This window comes from Octopus sinensis, linkage group LG4, assembly GCF_006345805.1.
Source record: "Octopus sinensis linkage group LG4, ASM634580v1, whole genome shotgun sequence".
NCBI classification, from domain to species: Eukaryota; Metazoa; Mollusca; class Cephalopoda; order Octopoda; family Octopodidae; genus Octopus; species Octopus sinensis.
Window position 1 is genome coordinate 67,965,176 of NC_043000.1, and position 19,631 is coordinate 67,984,806.

General features: G+C 37.0%; 1 long non-coding RNA gene across 1 annotated transcript; it reads left to right on the forward strand.

Moving 5' to 3' along the window:
- The first annotated feature begins 1,849 nt into the window (after positions 1 to 1,849).
- On the forward strand, positions 1,850 to 17,800 carry LOC118762992. Its single transcript, XR_004998748.1, has 3 exons — positions 1,850 to 2,125; positions 13,522 to 13,529; positions 17,765 to 17,800. It is a non-coding gene; the product is annotated as an uncharacterized LOC118762992 (long non-coding RNA).
- The last annotated feature ends 1,831 nt before the right edge of the window (positions 17,801 to 19,631 follow it).

The window sequence follows — 19,631 nt, forward strand, 5'->3', positions numbered from 1 at the left end:
TCCCTCCATTGTAAATAATGTACATAATTCCTCATCTCAAAAATATAGAATAATATTCTCTTACTTAGTATTTGTTTTTCTGTTAAATTCCATTGTTCCACATATTATTGTTCCCTTCACTCCATCCCCAAGTTTCAGGAATAAGTCTGTAAAGGTGAAAGGGCTGTCACTGTGAACATGTCATCCTATATGAAATGGAAGTTCCAATAAATCCAGTACAATGCTATATCATCTTTACTTCAGAACTTTTCTCTAGTATGAATGTAGCCATGATCTGGATTGGATCAGACTCGGGCTTTAATTTGTCTTTTTCTAGGTTTTAATTCAGTATACTGTTTAAATTCCAATTGGTTCCTGTACACAATCAAAGCTTTATCACTAGAAACTTCCATGCTTGTGTGTTGTAGCTATCTTTAAAATTATTTTGTAATATATCTCTGAAAGACTACATACGAATTTATCATGACTAGAATTGGTTTCCATGTGAGTACTTGAATGTATTGGTAACATGAAAATTTGTCTTTAAATGTTCAAACTGTTGTCAAAGCACTCTATCCAAGCTACATACATGTTACAATGTGTCTGTAATGAAATATCATATGCTGGTGTTGGATTTATTCTCATCACAATTATTCATTCTTGAAAGACATTGATTTCTTCTTCAGCTGTATCATGCAGTTTTCTCTGAACGCATGTTTGTCTCTTCAAATATAATTTTGTATAAATATGCATATATACTCAATCTATTTCTGTCTTCTTTCTAATTTTTGTGTGGGTCCTGGCATCAGTCTGGAAAACTCAAGCATATATCACTCACACATTTCTAGAAGTTTTTTAATCTAAATATTACTGATTGTGCAGTATTTGCTGGAAGGTGGGAGAAAATCACTCAATTTAGCTATTATACCCTGCAATTGCATGCCAAAAGTTTATAATAGCAATTATGTGTAGTTAAGAAGTTTGCTTTCCAACCACATTTTTCAAGTTTAATTTCACTGCTTACCACTTTGGACAGTTTTTTTTTTGTTTTTTTTTTTACCAAAGCTTTAGATTCACCCAGTTATAGTGAATGGAATTTTGTTGATGGTGCTGAAGCCTATTGTGTGGGTGGGAATACCTTTTTATAAAACTGTTTGTGAAGGGAAATGCTCCATGTGTTTTGCTGAAGTTTCACAGTCCTTTTTTGCACTGCCATCACAATTGTAGTGAACCAATGATTGGCCCACTGAATTAGGATAAATATAAATCATGCAGTTAATTGACTTTTAAATTAAGTCTTTATTTCAACTTCTGCTTTAGCTTTCTTTTTCTATATTCCAATTCAGTATTGGAATTTCACAATTGCAGTTCTTAACTTTTTCATGCTCAAGTTTGAAAATTGTCATTAATACACCACTGAATTTGTCCAATGTAAGATGGTGTTTTGTGTCTATAAAATATATCATCATGTAACATCCATTTTCCATCTGTCATGGGATGGACATAGTAGCTTGCTAACCAACCACATGGTTCCGGGTTCAGTCCCACTGCATGGCATCTTGGGCAAGTGTCTTCTGCTATAGCCCTGGGCCAACCAATGCCTTGTGAGTGGATTTGGTAGACGGAAACTGAAAGCCTGTCGTATATATGTATATATATGTATGTGTGTCTGTGTTTGTCCCCCTAGCATTGCTTGACAACTGATGCTGGTGTGTTTACGTCCCCGTCACCTAGCGGTTCGGCAAAAGAGACCGATAGAATAAGTACTGGGCTTACAAAGAATAAGTCCCGGGGTCGAGTTGCTCGACTAAAGGCAGTGCTCCAGCATGGCCACAGTCGAATGACTGAAACAAGTAAAAGAGTAAAAAGAGTAAAAGAGTATATGGAAGTTCCAATATGTAATTGTAGCTAAAGCAGTTAGGTAGTTGGATGAAATTTAGATATATTGAATAAAATACCAGTCTGGAATGATAGACTGGTGGAAACAGAGTATCAGAAGAGATATCTATGGTATTTCTTTCAGCTTTTGCATTGTTGAGTCCAACTGTTTCCATGGATTACTTGTGTGTTAGACTACCGGTAGATGTAACAGGAATTCACTGAGAACTTGCCTATACATCAACTCATCATGGCAATGTGTGTGTGTGTATATATATATATATATATATTTAAATAAAACTGGAGATTTTGGTGCAAGGCCTGTAGCTTAGGGGAGAGGAGGTTAGTGAATTACATCAACCCCAGTGTTCAATTGGTACTTGTTTTATCAATCCTGAAATGAAAGGTAGTCAACTTTGGCAGAATTTGAATTCAGAAGAAATACTGCTAGGCATTTTTGTCCAGTGCTCTAACAGTTCTGCCAGCTCATCATGTGTGTGCATGCAAGAAATACTGTATATACTCCAGTAATAGTCAATCCCCTATTTTTGGCCAAAAAATTGGGAATTTTCCATAGCCCCTATATAAAAGTTGCCCCTAGTATTTCACAAACAACAAGACATTTGTGGGTCAAGGTACCATATTATCCTGTTCATAGAAATAAGACTGTTACAAAATTGTGTAGCTACCTTACTGTAGACTGCTCTATAGGTGGATAGTGAGCATTACACATCTGTTGATGGGTGCTACATCACCATTGCTAAAATGTATGCACAGGATATACTACAAGCCTGCATACATCTTCAAGCATCATACACTCGTTTACATGGTGAGAAATGTGTTTCACAGACAGTGCTGTTGATGAACATTGGCAAATGCCACTGTCTGAATTTGTAAGGCAGTGCCCTAGCATGGCCACAATCTGATGGCTGAAACAAGTAAAAAATAGAAAAGGCATGACTTTAGTAAACCTAAAAACATTCAATTAATTGCTAGATCAGTGGTTCCCAAGTGACCTTTATATTTTCCTCGTCTCCAAGTACAATAAATACATGCATCTGTTTACATAGTGAGAAACCTGTTTCACAGACAGCACTATCAGTGAACAACACTATGACTTCGGTGAGCCTAAACATTTAGTTAATTGCTAAATCAGTGGTTCCCAAGCTTTTTTTACCGTGCAATCCTTTGACATTTTTTAAAATGTGGAACTCTGGTCCAGATTAATAACTCTACACCATATTATGGGCATTTAGTGGTAACTGCATATGACGTCTTACAACTTTTTTTTTCCATTTCTGTGGGGGATGACATATACACAGAACATGACACACTATTTTCATTATAAGAATCGTGTGGTAAACATATTCCACAAAATGGCAACTGATCATGAGTGTGAATATGATAGCATTAAGGCCGAAATGCATTAATGTTATGAGATATAAATTGATTTCACTCAGCTAGTCTGTTAAGTTTGATGGATACAAATAAAACAAAGTGTAAATATTTATAAGAGCTACGCGGTCTTGTTATTTACTAGGATGTGTGCTTTGATGCATAGAATTGGTACATTACTGTAATTCACTTTGTTTTTGTTTTTATTCGCTTAGAGATAGATTGGGCTTCTGCTGCTGATACAGTACTTTGAATTCTAGTTTAAATTTCAGCCCCTCAAAAGTAGTATTCATGTAATAGTCATCCCCATAAATTTGACCTTAAAAAATGGTGTTAAAAATTTTTGATGCATTTTATGTACAGTGTTCTTGGATACAAATTTTCAGTGAGCCAAGCACTTATATATTGCATTTCTGATGAGGTTAATAAGGGTGTACCTATGCAACTAAGGCAGGATACATATCACTTTGTATTGCTTTTTGCATCCATTATGAACAGCTTTCAGCAAAAGATACACATATGCATTTACAAGACAGCTCACACAGCTTTCATGTAGCAAACTTTACTCACTAGGTATTGGCCAACTTGAGGATGTAGTAGATGACACTTGTCCAAGGTGCTGTGCTGTGGGTTTGAACATGTAATTATGGGGTCTGTGAAGCAAACTTTTTAATTGTATGATCATGCTTGCACCAAATTAATTCTCATCATGCAGACCTATGAAAAAGTATTCCAGACATAACCATCTTCTCTTATCTATCTTGAACTACATTATTCAATGTTTGTGATTTTAGAGAGACTTGACTTCCATTTCTAGCAGGTCTAGCAACTGTATTGAGATTCCTTCATTGGTTCATTTGATTTTCAATCTACTAAGTTGGTTATTAGGTTGTGACAAGAATAATATATATAAATTCATTCAACATATGCTGGCAAATGAAGTTAATTATATTAAATGAAATGACAAAAATTGTTTATATTTAGAATTCAAATAAAGAAGCATTGAGGAATATGTAAATAAATCATTTCATCAATATCTCAAAATAAATGCATTTGTCATGGTTAGCCTAAACTATTATAACTTTATTTACTTCAAGATATTCTGTTATATGATTTAATTTTATTTAAAAACGAGGTTGGGTTGTTGGAATTATAAGACATAAATTGGTTTAAAATTTTAGCACAAGGCCAGTAATTTTGGGGGATGGGCTGAGTCAATTACATCGACCCGAGTGCTCAATTGGTACATATTTTATCAACCTACCAAAGAATGAAAGCAAAGTTGAACTCAGAACAGTGTGCTAAGATTCTGCCAGCTCATCACCTTATTTATAATGCAAGATATCTCAGTGTATAAATTATATGACTGATTTTTGTAATTGAAGTTTAAAAAGTGCAACTTCTTTATGAGTAAATATAATATGTGTGCACAGTGACAAGTAGATGGAAACTATTTCACATTTTCCATTCACCTAATTTCTCTCACGATACATTATTCAACCTGAGGTTATGGTAGACGACATGCTCAGGAAGATTGAACCCAGAACCATGTGATTATGTAGCAAATTACTTAACTATGCAGTCATGGCTACAAACACATCTCTAAATGATGTTGGTGATATATTATTTAATCCATTCATATTCTGCCTCTTTTATGTTCAAACTGTTGATATCTGGTGTCTCACAATTACCCTACAATGGCATTGTCTGTTTTGTCATTGATTCTCTCCTCACTATTTGGGCAAGTATAGACATCACTGACGAGGTCTAATAGGACTGAAACATGTTTGGTCTTGTTTCCCATAATGGTTAAAATAATATATTACTTATTGAATTATTATTGCCTTTTCCTCACAGCAGAAGTATTTCTTTTTTAGGTTTTTTTACATTCATAATGTTAATACTAACCTGAACATCTCAGAATCTTTCATGCACCTTGAACATTAAATGTGGCTTTGATTAGTGATGTCTAATCAATGGCAAATGTAGACTACCATTAGTGTGACCTATTCAGTATGTCAAAATGAATCTTAATCATTCTACTTCACTTGAATTTCCTCTGACCTCAGAGCTCATTTACTGTGCACCAGCCTGTGATTGGAATGATATTCAGTTCATTGGTGTGCATGTGTAATACATGGGTACATAATCTCTGCTTTAAATAGTGATATAATCTAATATCACTGCTTAGATATTGAGTATTTCTGGAAGGTTTCTGTGTTTATCTCCGTATGAAAATGATAGATGGAAGGTTAAGCTCTCTGCGGAAAGAAACTATAAAAAAAGAGCATTCTGCACATTTTCCCAACCACATAGTCCTAAACATTGTTTAATATCTGTTTTCCATGCTAGCATGGATTAGATGGTTTGACAAACTGGTAAGCCAGAGAGCTGCACCAGGCTTCTGTTGTCTGTTAGGGTTTGGTTTCTATGCCTCGATGCCCTCCCCAATGCCAAACACTCCACAGAGTATACTGGGTGCCTTCTACATATCACCAACATGAATGCCTTTTGCAAGTCACTGGCACAAGTAACTTTTACATCTCACTGGCACAGGTGCCTTTTACATATCACTGGCACTGACAACAACCAAGATTTACTTAGCGTGATGTGTCACAGCAAATCACCAGAAGTCTCGGATGAATGGTTGGAGTAAAAAGATTGTTGTCCATCTCAGTGATATGGATGCTTGTGGTATTCTGTCATTAGCAGTGTTCTAGCACTAGGAACTGGCCAATCTGCTAGTAACTTTTAGGTTCATTATAGACCATAATTTTAATTTTTACCTACAACTACTATTTATTCTTACTAGCAGGACCCATAAATATTTTACAGAATTAATGGTAAACCTATTGGGTTATTTTTGAAAACTTTATCCAAAAAACCTGAAAGTGCAGCCTGTGTTGTGTCTGTATAGAAAGATAGTCACTCATCGAAAAGTGAAAGAAATTGGAATACAATGATTACTTTATATACTTTATGCACAATTTTATAGACTTAATACACAGCAATCATAAAATAAATATTCACTCTTATTATTCCTATTAACAAAAAAAGAAATATCCTGTGCATATGTCACACACTTTAGTTAAGTTGCATATATCTGCCATGTAAATAAGCATGAATTGCATTAAGGGAGAGGTGATATAAAAAAATTAGTTCAATTCAAAAAAACTTTTTCACTATCCAATCACCACCACCACCACCACCACGATCATCATCTCTCTCTCTGCCTTTCTTTAACCTCTTCATTAGAACATCCCTCTACTAAAATTATTACATTACCTCTACCTCACATCATGGATGCTTCTCTCTCCTTTTTCTTTCCCCTTTCCTTCCCATCAACTAAGCAAGATGATGCTTTTCTTTCTCCCTCTTTTTCTCTAATCACATGAAAGCATTACCGATAGGCTAAGCAACGCAACAACAAGCTGAACTATTTTAAGACAAACAGATATTTTGACCTCCTAACTTGCTATTCTTTACTGGGTTCATCTTCAAACTTAATACTGGAGGCTATATATTTTCTTATATCCTTACTGCATACAAGTATCGAAAACAAATCTTTGAACTGAAAATACTGCCAAAGCCTTCTCAACTTTGAAATAATTTTACATGTCATCTAGAAATGCTCAGTTCACTATAACTTAGCTGCCATAGTGGCAGAATCTTTTCTTTTTCTCATACAAAGTTATCAACTTTTCTATAAGAAAAGATAGCCCTTTCAAACAATCTCAAAAAAATAATGGTCTTAAAATCTTGGAAAAGTTCACTCCCATCATCATTTTACATAAGTTAGAAATAATCTTTTCAACTCTAGGCACAAGGCCCTAAATTTTGGGGGATGGGGACCAGTCAATTAGATTGACCCTAGTATGCAACTGGTATTTAATTTATCGACCCCAAAAGGATGAAAGGCAAAGTTGACCTTGGTGGAATTTGAACTCAGAATGTAAACACAGACAAAATACCGCTAAGCATTTCGCCTGGCCTGCTAACATTTCTGCCAGCTCACAGCAGTTAAAAATAATGCAGAAATTGTGAACCTGCTAAAGAGCTTCTATCTGATTGTTGCATCTTCCAGAAATAGACGCTGCAGTTCTTAAAAAGGGAGAATATATTGATATATTGGATACCTGAATATACAAGAAGTTGAGATGTTCATGGCTTCATTAAGGTTGCCCTGAGGGCTAAACTGTTAGTAAGGCAGAAACAATTAGTAAGTCACTGCAATTTATTTTTGGACATAGCAAAGCTGAGTTTTAAAGGAAGCTGCAACTTTTTGAATATGAAAGATATTTCTGAATGAGATGGTGTATAAATATCAATGTGATAATTACTACCAAATATACATAGTTATATATATATACTTACCAACCACATAGTTTCTGGTTCAGTTCTACTGTGTAGAACCTTGGGCAAGCGTCTTCTACTATAGCTCAGGGACAACCAAAATCTTGTAAGTGGATTTGGTACATACATATATGTATGTTTGTCTCCTTGTCTTGACCCAGTGTGATAGTTGTAAATGAGTGTTACTGTCATTCAAGCAGTATAATTTATTTCCAATATTCTGCCAAAACATGTCTGGCCATAGGAAAATATCTTACTTAGAAACAAGTGAGGGTTGGTGATAGTAAGGGCATCCAGCTGTAGAAAATCTGCCTAACCCATGCAAGCAGAGAAAAGTAGAAATTAAAATGATAATGATGATGATTTTATATATATAATAACTTTCAATGAGATGAATAGATTAAGAATACATACGCAATCTAAAATAACATATTAAATCAGATTTCATAGCCAGACATAAAACAACGGGATACCACAAAAGAAATTGGATACTATGATAGAAATAAAAGAAAAATAATAATATAGACGAGATAATGTGATGGCACCCATACATACATACTTATTGGCCATTATCTGTCACAATAAATTAAATCCAGTGCAGTTAACAGAACAATTAAAAAAAGCATAAAAGTCTCACACACATGCACAGACACTCACCACCATCACAGCACACACACCATAAGTACATGAAAGCGAATACACATACATACGTTGACTTATCACCACTGCCACCACATTCATCACAATATCTAATATATAAATAACTTTGAGAAGAGGATTTTAGATTACATCAACCCTGGTACTTTTACCAATCTCAGAAGGATGAAAGGCAAAAATGACCCTGGTGGGATTTGAACTGAGAAACTACAGAATCAGAATAAATCCCTTAATGTATTTTACTTGACATGTTTACAATTCTGCCATTCTACAACCCCACGTGTGTTAGGGTAGTTGATTCACGATTGTAAGGTTGTGAGTTCAATTCCTGGTCATGCATTGTGTCCTTGAGCAAAACACTTTATTTCACATTGCTCCAGTCCACTCAACTGGCAAAAGTGAGTACTGTAATTCAAAAGACCAACCTTGTCACAATTTATGTCACATTGAATCTCCTTGAGGTACGCTTGTCTGTGGAGTGCTCAGCCACTTGCGTGTTAATTTCACGAGCAGGTTGTGTTGATTGGATCAACTGGAAAAAACCGTTATTGTAACATCATCATCATCATCATCATCATCATCGTTTAACGTCCGTTTTCCATGCTAGCATGGGTTGGACGATTTTGACTGAGGGCTGGCGAGCCAGATGGCTGCACCAGGCTCCAATCTTGATCTGGCAGAGTTTCTACAGCTGGATGCCCTTCCTAACGCCAACCACACCGAGAGTGTAGTGGGTGCTTTTTACGTGCCACCGGCACAGGGGCCAGTCAGGCGATAACCAATGAAGAAAAAGAAGAGGACAACATAAATACATGTGTGTGTGTGTGAATGCCCGCAGCTTGATGGTTAGGGTATTTGGCTCATGACTGCAAGGTTGTGAGTTCAATTCTCATTGACATGTTGTGTCCTTGAGCAAGACAACTTATTATACGTTGCTTCAGTCTACTCAGGTGGAATGAGTTGTACTTGTATTTCAAAAGGGTCAACATTCTGTGTCACACTGAATCTCAGAGAACTATGTTAAAGGTACGTGTGTCAGCCACTTGCACATTAATTTTATGAGTAGGGTGTGTTTTTGATTGGATCAACTGGAACTCTCATCATAACCGACGGAGTGCCTTAAATATATATATATATATATATATATATACACACACACACACAAACATTTTATATATATATATGGTCCAGGTCATGTCTAATTTAATAGCACCACATGATAGTATCTATTAAATTGATTTTAAATCAAGTTTTGTGGTATCATAGCCCATTCAAATAGCAAGCTGTGGTTGACTGAGATGTATCCAGGTAAAAGTGGCTTATTTAATATCCCTTGAAGAAATTTGTCCAGGTTTAATTTGAAGGTGATGAGATCTTTTTCTTTGATTTGTTTTGGGATGAAATGTTAGAAAAAAGACTGAAGTCTATTCTTGTATCTAATTTACACAGAAAAAGAATGGTAAAACAGGCTAAACTGAATGGAAATAAGTAACTTTTTAATCTCATTAGTTGTGAGTTTTTCTCCTAAAAAAGCAAAATTAACTAAGACCACGTGATTTAAGAATATAAATATAAATTAATAGAAATACACTGGCTTCCCAACCACATGGTTTCAGGTTCAGTCTCACTGCATGGTACCTTGGGCAAGAGTCTTTTACTATAGCCATGGACTGACCAAAACTTTGTTGTGAATATGAGATGGAAGATTTAAGAAGCCCGTTGCACATGTGTATGTATATATATGTGTGTGTCTTAGTGTTTGTCCTCCAGCACCTTTTGACAACTGGTGTAGGTTTGTTTACATCCTCATGAAATAATGATTCAGCAAAAGAGACTGACTTAGTAAGTTCCAGGTTTAAAAATCTAAGTACAGGAGCCAACTTGTTCAGTTAAACACTTGAAAGCAGTGTGCCAGCATGGCTGCAGTCCAATAACTGAAACAAGTAAAAGGTAAAAGGCATGATATGTATATCAGACGTTTTACTCATTCTGATATCAATGTCATTTCAAGTATTCAGTACAATCATACATATTAACAGTTTAAATCAATCGTTCTCAACCGGGATCCATTTAAGGTTTTTGGAGGTCCACACAACAAAATAGTAAACTGGGGATCCACAACAGCAGTTTAAGGACCCCTGAAAAAATTTTGTTATAGACGGATGTATTGCAAGAAACAGCTAGGTTTCTTTCTCTAACACTTTACATGGTTCATCCTTCATCCTGGATGCTGTAGTAAATGGGAAGGTCACTGCTCCCATAGCTGAATGGAATGAAATCCTTAAGTATTGGGACCTGTTAGTGAACTATTTCTTCTGTGGCATTTGAGAAGTTTGGAGGAGTTAGGCTGCTAATGGTGAAGTTCTTGTCATTGGTGGCTCGCCTTAACAAGGTACCAGGTGATGCCTGTGAAGGTGCTTAGCTGTTCCAATGCCTTATAGCTGCCATTGCCTGTGGTAATGCTGCGAGCATGTTGGCTTGCTTTAATAGGTTCCATTGAACCATGTGGTGTGTGACCAATTGAGATACTTGGTGTTGAATTGATGTTTATTTATTTATTTTTTCCTTCTTTGTTTCTCTTTTCCTATTTTTTCTCCCGGTTTTGGGTTTGTATTTTTTAATGTGTTTTGTATTATATAGGGTGGGACAGAGAGGACGGACGTTTTTGAAAACATCACAAAATCTTTAAGTTTAGCTGCAAACAAATTCTATTGACATCAGTGTATTCGTATTGAATTAGCATTTGTCAAAATCAAGTGTGGCAAACAACATCCATCATGTGATATCCGTTTTCATTGATGCATTTCTGAAGGTGTTCTCGGAAGTTGGTCTCCACTCTCTAGCATTGCTCTGTGCGCAGTCCACTAGCGTTGCTTGGGGTGAGAGGTAAAGGTTGTCCACCCCAAGTGGCACTTTTCATCCTGTTGTAGGCTGGCTATAAGCCAGAATAGACTGTATTGAAATAGTGCGGTATGCAATAATTCCCGATATTATTAAAAACAAAAAAACTACTGGAAATGCACGATAATTTGAAAATCTACTTCTGTATGGGAAAATAATAATAAAAATGTATATTGATCTTTCTCTCATTGAAATCAGTGGGTCATGACTCGTGAGAAACTTGATGGTTGGAGACCACAAAACGTTATGCAGTGTATATGGCGTAGTGGTTAAGAGTGCGGGCTACTAACCCCAAGATTCCGAGTTTGAATACATTCAGTGACCTAACAACAACATCGAAAAATACCTTAGGAATGAGAACCCAGGTTCGAAATTTACTCAAGACACCTGATGAAGGCTGGAGGGTACATCAGCTGAAACGTTTTGTTAACAACATCCGTCAAATGTAAATAACGTACGTCTATGGTATTTTTACCACAAATGCATAATAAAGAAATTTTTTCTATATTCTTTAGAAATACTAACTATTTACATCATGACTTCTGACTTGGTGGTGACTATTTCTTTTTTTCTTGCTTCGAGTCACCGATCGAATTAAGAATTTTAACCAAACCGAACCTAACCTAAAATAATATAAATATAGGCAGAGGTAAAGGACATGAACCGCACCTGCTTTTGGTTTTAGATGATGGTGTTCTCAGGTTGTGGAGCCATCTAATGATGACTCCGTTCAAAAGGCTGTAATATCATTTGATAAAGGAACACGATATAATGAATTCATGGAACGAGGCTGTAACTTTAAATACCTTTATTCGAGGTCTCAAACATAAACAACTGAACAATAAAGGAAAGAGTTTGATGAATGGAGGTCATGTTCATCTTCTGTGTATTACCTCATGTCTGCTAGCTGGCGTGTGTCGTACGAGAGCCTACTAGGTCATGTCTTCACAGTCTGGTGTCTCGTCGCGAAAGAGGTAGTCCCAAGGCTTTGTATCACCACCTAACCGTTCTTGTGCCATCTAATTGCGAGCTTGTTTAAACAGCTGCTGTCAAGGGAGGTAACTGCGCCTTCAGCCACATAGGCGAAGTATGTGTGCGATAGGAGGGCACAGAAGAATAAAACATGGCAAAGCAGTTGTATAAACAATATGTGTGATATCCGAACTATGGCAGTACAATTGAAAACTTACAATGAAAGTATGTACAAGGGAAAGACGTTCAGCAAAGAAAGGTATCCAATCAAATTGAACAAAGTATATATGTACAATGATACAGAAAGAGAGGAAACATGAATGCGGTGTTTATACAAGCATGAGTCTATTTTCTGGAACAATCACTGGCGAGGCCAAGTTAAGAAATGTAAATAGTCTGAGACAACTTCTTCGGCCAATGAACCATTCTGCCAGAACGTGTCCTGTAAGGTGAAGAATGCGTTTGTGTTGTTGGTGTTTTGGTGAGTGGAGGTGATGTGGGGGTGGCAGTGTTTATGGAATGATGGGTGTGTCAGCAAGAAATGTTTCGAAAAGAGTTTTTTTTTACTCTGTCGATAGAGACAGTCTCTTTTTATCCGTGAATGTCCACAGTGAACAGTTTCGGTGTGCGATAGGGACCAGTGCAGGGAGGTGTGAGCGGTCCCTTGACGGCATCAATTCTTACAAACACGTAAGTCCAAGTAGAAATATCCGGAGGTACTGTAGAAGAAATAGACTGGTCGCGAGCAAGCGTTGGTGGCAGGTCAGCAAAGGATGGCCTGAGTCGTATGACGTAAGATGTAGGATCCGCATTCAGTAAGTCGACGGGCATCAACATTTATCCAGGAAGTGCTAAGGTGGTGCCATACAGGAGCTCAGCGGAGGAGTAGCCTAAATCCTCCTTGAGAGCTGAGAGGCACCCCAGCAAAACAATGGGGAGAAACTCGGACCAACGATGATGATCAGGAGCCGCACGAATAGCGGCTTTAAGCTGGCGGTGAAATCGTTCCACTATTCCGTTGGTGGCAGGATGGTATCTTGTGGTGTGGATGTGCTGAACTCCGAGTAATCTCGAAAGCTCACGAAACAGACAAGCTTCAAATTGGTGTCCACGATCACTAGTCATTTTAGAGAGTACTCCGAAGCGAGATATTCACCCGGAGATGAGTGCTCTGGCGACTGTTTCCACGGAAATGTCCACGAGAGGGATGGCTTCAGGCCATCTGGAGAAGCGATTGATGGATGTCAATATATAAGTAAATCCGCAACTGACCGGCCAAGGACCAACCAGGTCGATGTGTATGTGACGGAACCTGGTGTCCAGTGACTGGAAGTGCCCAAGAGGTTCTCTCACATGACGATGCACCTTGGAAAGCTAACATGGTAGACAGACACGTGACCAAGCAGTAATAGACCAATGCATATTCGGCCAGAAAAAGCGGGCCGAGATAAGCTTTACTGTGACTGCAATGCTGGGGTGTGACAGTGAATGCAGTGCTTCAAAAACAGCACGACGGGGATTTTCAGGAACGAGGGTTTGTAGTGATCCAGTAGAAGCATCGGAAAGAATGGTTCCTTCAGAAAAAGGCAGTGGCAGGTGTTCAAACTTGCAGCAGGAAAACTGTGGTGAAGAGACGTCCAGAAAGTCCAAGGAGGGTTGGTCAGTATCCATAGCAACCAAATCAATACGACAATGCACCAACAAGCAGGCGAGATAAGGCATCAGCGGGGATGTCGTCAGTGCCAGCGATTTGGCGAATGTCACTAGTGAGCTGTGATATGTAGTCCAAATGCCTTGTCTCTGGGCGAGTACCAATCCGTTTTGGCAAAGAGAGTAAACGTTAGCGGTTTGTGGTCGGTGAAAATCGTGAAATCTCTACCTTCGAGATTAGGATTTTACCTCAAAAACACGTTTTCAAAATGTTAATAACCCAACCCGAATTTTTAACTTTTTACAAAAAAATTTTTTTAAACCACGTAAAAAAATAGAGATTACGAATCTAAGATTTAAAACAAAAATTCTCTTAAAGAAATACTCAAATCCCCTTCCCCAACCTCCACCCATCGCCTTCGAATGTTTTACTTTTAGCTTTTTTGAAAGCAGGGAAGTTTTTCCAGAAATAATGTCGTTTAGCTGTTGTTTCTAGCATATCGGGATTTCTGGTGGTGGTCTGATATTTTTGACGTCTGCTATTTTCAGTAGAATTCTACGCATGCATCAAACATCAATCGAAAGTTAAACATCGAGTTTTTATTTTTTTGAAAGCGCTGGGGCTAAATGCATCAGTAACACCCCCACCGTCCTGCCCTGTCCCTAGCCACATTCGGATGGCTAACGTCCCTTATGTTATGGAGCAGTTACTGTCTATACCTCGTTTAGAGAATTATTATTGCTGTCGAACAGATTTTGTACATCAGTAAATGTATTTACTGTGAAAATCTTTATATAGATAGCCTGCACAGAGAGTCGTTCGTCGAGGGGCGGTGCCTGCCATACGTTGACAATAGGCAAACACCTTGAAACCTGGGTCCGTATGTGGCATCCGCTTCTTCGGGGAATGATCTCCCTTTGCAGGCTAGAGGACGCCGTGATGGCGTCAGCCCTTCTGGTGACGTTGATGATCGCCTGGGGCTAAATGCATCAGTAACACCCCCACCGCCCTGCCCTGTCCCTAGCCACATTCGGATGGCTAACGTCCCTTATGTTATATATATATATATATATAACTGCCCTGCTTCCCATAGATATAACAGAATTTTCCCCGTAAGACAGGATCTCGTATTCTACCCTCCCCAATATGGGTACCATCATAGCCAGGTTAAATAGAAAGAATATAAAATGGGCAAGAGGGGGTTAATAATAATAATATTACTGTCAACACTAGCTTAAACTTCAACAATGAGAATAATATTAATGGTGATGTAGGAATTAGAAACAACAGTACTAACACGTCTAAAATGTACAATATAGACTGTAGCTCCGAGGTTTATACTAGCACAGGGATTACTGGCACAATGCCTGTTGATGCTGAGATGAATTTGAATGGTACCACAGTTGAAGGAAGTATAAATGATAACAGAAATAATAATAACACACACGATAGTAGTAGTAGGAATAATAATAATAATAGTGACACTACTACTACTACTACTACTACTAATAATAATAATAATAAGAAGAAGAAGAAGAATATTAATAGTAGTAATGCTCCTGGTTGCAATTGTAGAGTTAAATCCCACTGTCCGTTATTAGGCCGATGTCTAATCCAAAACGTAATTTATAAATGTACAATCATAACTGAGGCTGGTAACTTTATATATATATTGGATGTTCGATAAATATGTAAAAATGTATCAATAACCATTCTTCGTCTTTTAGTCTCAAACATAAAGCCAATTGTACGTTCTTATCTAGCAAGATTTGGGAACTGAAGGAAAGCAGGATCGAATTTAGCCTTAATACAGAAAGCGCAGCGTTATAGAGATAGTCGATATGGATGTGAGCTGTGCTCTATGGAAACTTACGAGATTTTTTAGTATAGGGACAAGAACAACCTGATTAATATTAGATTAGGCCTAAGGGTATCATGCGTACATAGCGTCACCTGTACATTTACGTACTTTCGAAATTAGCGATTATAGGTGCCATACTTGAACTTTGATGGTGGAAATTAATTTTGGTGTCGTATCCGTTGTAAACTTACCTTCTACGAGTAGTATTAAATATAATAAAATCATGGGATATTGAGTTATATGGTGAATTAAATTGCATTGCCTATGTTATAAGCTATGTTATGGTATGTGGTGTGCTATATGTACTTACTATCCCATGAAAACTCCTGTCTAGTTAGTCTGACTTCATATTTTTGGTGATTAAACTATTTTTTTCCTTTCTATAATGTTCTACCCTACTGATCATATTATGTATGTTTGTAATGGCTTTTATGTAAGTCTCCTAATTATACACCCACTGGAAACTATAAAGTCATATATGTAATAGTATCTGTAACATTGCAACTTATAAAATCTCTTCGGTTTAAATACCTCTAACTGTTCTCACTATGCCCATACCTACTACCTCCTCTTTTCGGGTTACCTTTATCTCTTCCCTACCTCAAATTTTAATACCCTGTCTCTTTAAATGTCGGTTATGTATATTTCTTATTATTTTCTATAAATTCTTCTTTTTTTTTTATTCGATATCCTTACCTATTAACATCTTATCCCTTATAAGTTGTTACTGTTCTTAAATAGAGAATTTTAAGCTACTTAGGTCTATGCGAGATGGTTATACTGTATCCATATAAACGTATAAATATTTGTACATGTGTATAAATGCATATATGTGCATAACCTGTTAATCTCTTATCCCTTATAAATTGTTATCTTTCTTGTTCGTAAATAGATACTTTTTAGTTACTTAAGTCTATGCGAGATGGTTACACTATATCCATATAAATGTATAAATATTTGTGTATGTATGCACATAGATAAATATGTGTATCTGTACACATCTTTATTTTTTCTGATTCTTGGCTTATAATTAATATATAGATAGCATGTTTATCTTTCCAGTATTCCATAAGTAAATACACAGAGCAGTCTTTATAGAAACCACCTAATAAGTAAATAATTAAGTACATGAATGAATATTAAACTGATTCTATGTAATCTTTCCTTTTTAACGTTGAAAATTGATATATATACACACATTTGACCTATTTTGGTTATGATATCATTTTTGATAATCTTAAATACTTACATAAAAGTTCATCATGAACTTTTAGGTATTTTTGTAAATTTGTATATTTATCTTCTATGCATTTTTCTCTGGAATTTTAATTCGTCATTTTAATATGTCATTGTATTTTTATTACCCCAAATTTTTAACTTAACAAATTTATACCAAATGTTTTACGAGTTTAAGCGTAAATTCAAGGTGTTATGTATACAACATTGATTCTCTTATATATTTTTATATGATGTTAATATATTTATATATTACCATATATTTTTAAACGTCTGGCTTTATATCTGTTCTGTAGATATAAATGAATATATGAATATATGTATGTGTTTGATCTTTCTGTGGTTTTTGTAGTGTCCTTGTAGTTGCTGCTCACATTGCCTCCCCACGGATTAAAAAAAGTGTATACAGCTCATTTGAGCACTACTATTCCAGTCTGTTACATATTTTGAGCGTTGGTGTCACTAGCGATCTCGTGTGGTAAGTAGCTTGCTAACCAACCACATGGTTCCGGGTTCAGTCCCACTGCGTGGCATCTTGGGCAAGTGTCTTCTGCTATAGCCCCGGGCCGACCAATGCCTTGTGAGTGGATTTGGTAGACGGAAACTGAAAGAAGCCTGTCGTATATATGTATATATATGTATGTGTGTGTGTTTGTGTGTCTGTGTTTGTTCCCCTAGCATTGCTTGACAACCGATGCTGGTGTGTTTACGTCCCCGTCACTTAGCGGTTCGGCAAAAAGAGACCGATAGAATAAGTACTGGGCTTACAAAAAGAATGAGTCCCGGGGTCGAGTTGCTCGACTAAAAGGCGGTGCTCCAGCATGGCCGCAGTCAAAATGACTGAAACAAGTAAAAGAAAGAAAAGAAAGAAATATATATAGATATATATATATATATATATATATATATATATATATATCGATGCGCGCGTGTCTATGTTTGTCGCCCACCATCGCTGAGAAAATGGCTTTTCTGTGTAATAACTTTCTCACTGACACTCCCTGTCCATAAATCCGATACAAAAGTTACTGCACCAGCTAGACTGATACCTATTAAGCCCTTCCATGTCATATGTGTTTTATAATCACTGTACACCAATGATTTGCTTTGTAGGGAAGAAGGAGTCTCAGTTCGTATTTCTGTGCAATCAACTATAACTCGACAAGTTGGATACTTTGCACGGAATGATGGTAGCATATGGTCATTCACTGCTTTTCTTGATGGCCATATTACCAGAAATGATAACTGGACATCTAAGTAATCAATCCACTTATTAAATATTATGCCGCATGTTGTTGTGCTAATGCAGAAGCGATATGCTAAATCCTCTAATAGTAGCCCAAGTCGCAATCTCATAAGTACAAGAAAAAAATTCATCAATTAATCGAAGCTGTCTGGGTCTGCCTTGCTCTGATGATGCACTATGCTGGCAGTTTCACTTGCTTCATCATCTTTAATTTCATCAAAAAGACAATCAAAAGTCATGGAATCTGGTATTCATGTGTAAAAGAGAAGCTTCTGCTTATCATTTTTCACATCTTCATATGTAAGCACAGGTGCATTTGCCTGCGTTTCACAATCCACTGTAGCGAGGCACAAGAAGCCAGCGCCATTTTGTACGACATCTCACCGGTAGCCATTACCATGTCCAAGACAGGAACGAGATCTCGCCTGCAACCATTTGCCATGCGCGAGACGACAGAGGACGTTTTAACCGTATCTAAATTATCAGATATTGATCTTAATAACACAACAAATCACAAAGATATGGGTGATATTTACCTCGGTGGATGTGTAATGAGATATCTAGAACAAAACCCAATCGTTGGTGACTCAGCTAGATTCAAAACAGATTGCAATTTTTTAAAAAATAGAATTATGCTCTCAAATAAAAATGAGCTTTCCTTTCGATGAAGCTGGAGTGTTTGCCCTCTTAAAAATACTTGATCCCAAAGTAGCCCACGATCATACTAACTCTCCTCAGTCGATAATTCCCATGGCATCAAACTTTCCAGCAGTTGCATCAGAAAACACACTTGATGAACTAGACGATGAGTGAAGACTATTTCGGCAACATAGAGATACTCCTGTTTCCTCAAAAAGCATCTCTGAATTCTAGTATTCCATGCACAATCTTAAAGACGGGCTTGACCACTCTAAATTTGAGAGGCTGTCACGATTCATGACTAATTTAACGGTGTTCCATCACATGGAGCGCATATTTTCCCAAGTAAATTGCACAAAGACAAACTTCACTAATAGGTTGAAGACCGAAACGATTATCGATCGTCTACTCGCTAAATAAGCAATTACAAGAAAGGGAGCGTCATGCATTTCGTGGGAGCCGAACGCTAAACTTGTTAAAGATGTAGTGGATGGGTCTTGTCATCGTAGGTATACGAGTAGACTGAGCTTCAAAAAGGAAGAAAAATGAGTCTATCACCATTGAAGGAGTGAATGAAGATGATGTGGATATGCATGAGATTGACAATTAGCTGCCATATGATATAAAGTAAGTATTCATTTTGTCATATAACATATTTTATCATTAAATTACCTATTTTCTAACATCTGGGCTTATAAAATAGGATCTAGGTTTTTTGCAGCAAATAATCTGGGTGTTTTATTATTTGATGAGTGGCAACTCCGCCCCTAACCATAAGCACCTCGCCTTCACTACACACACAATACATGCCTGCAAGTAAACAAATACATACATATATACATGAGGAGACCCCCCACCATTCG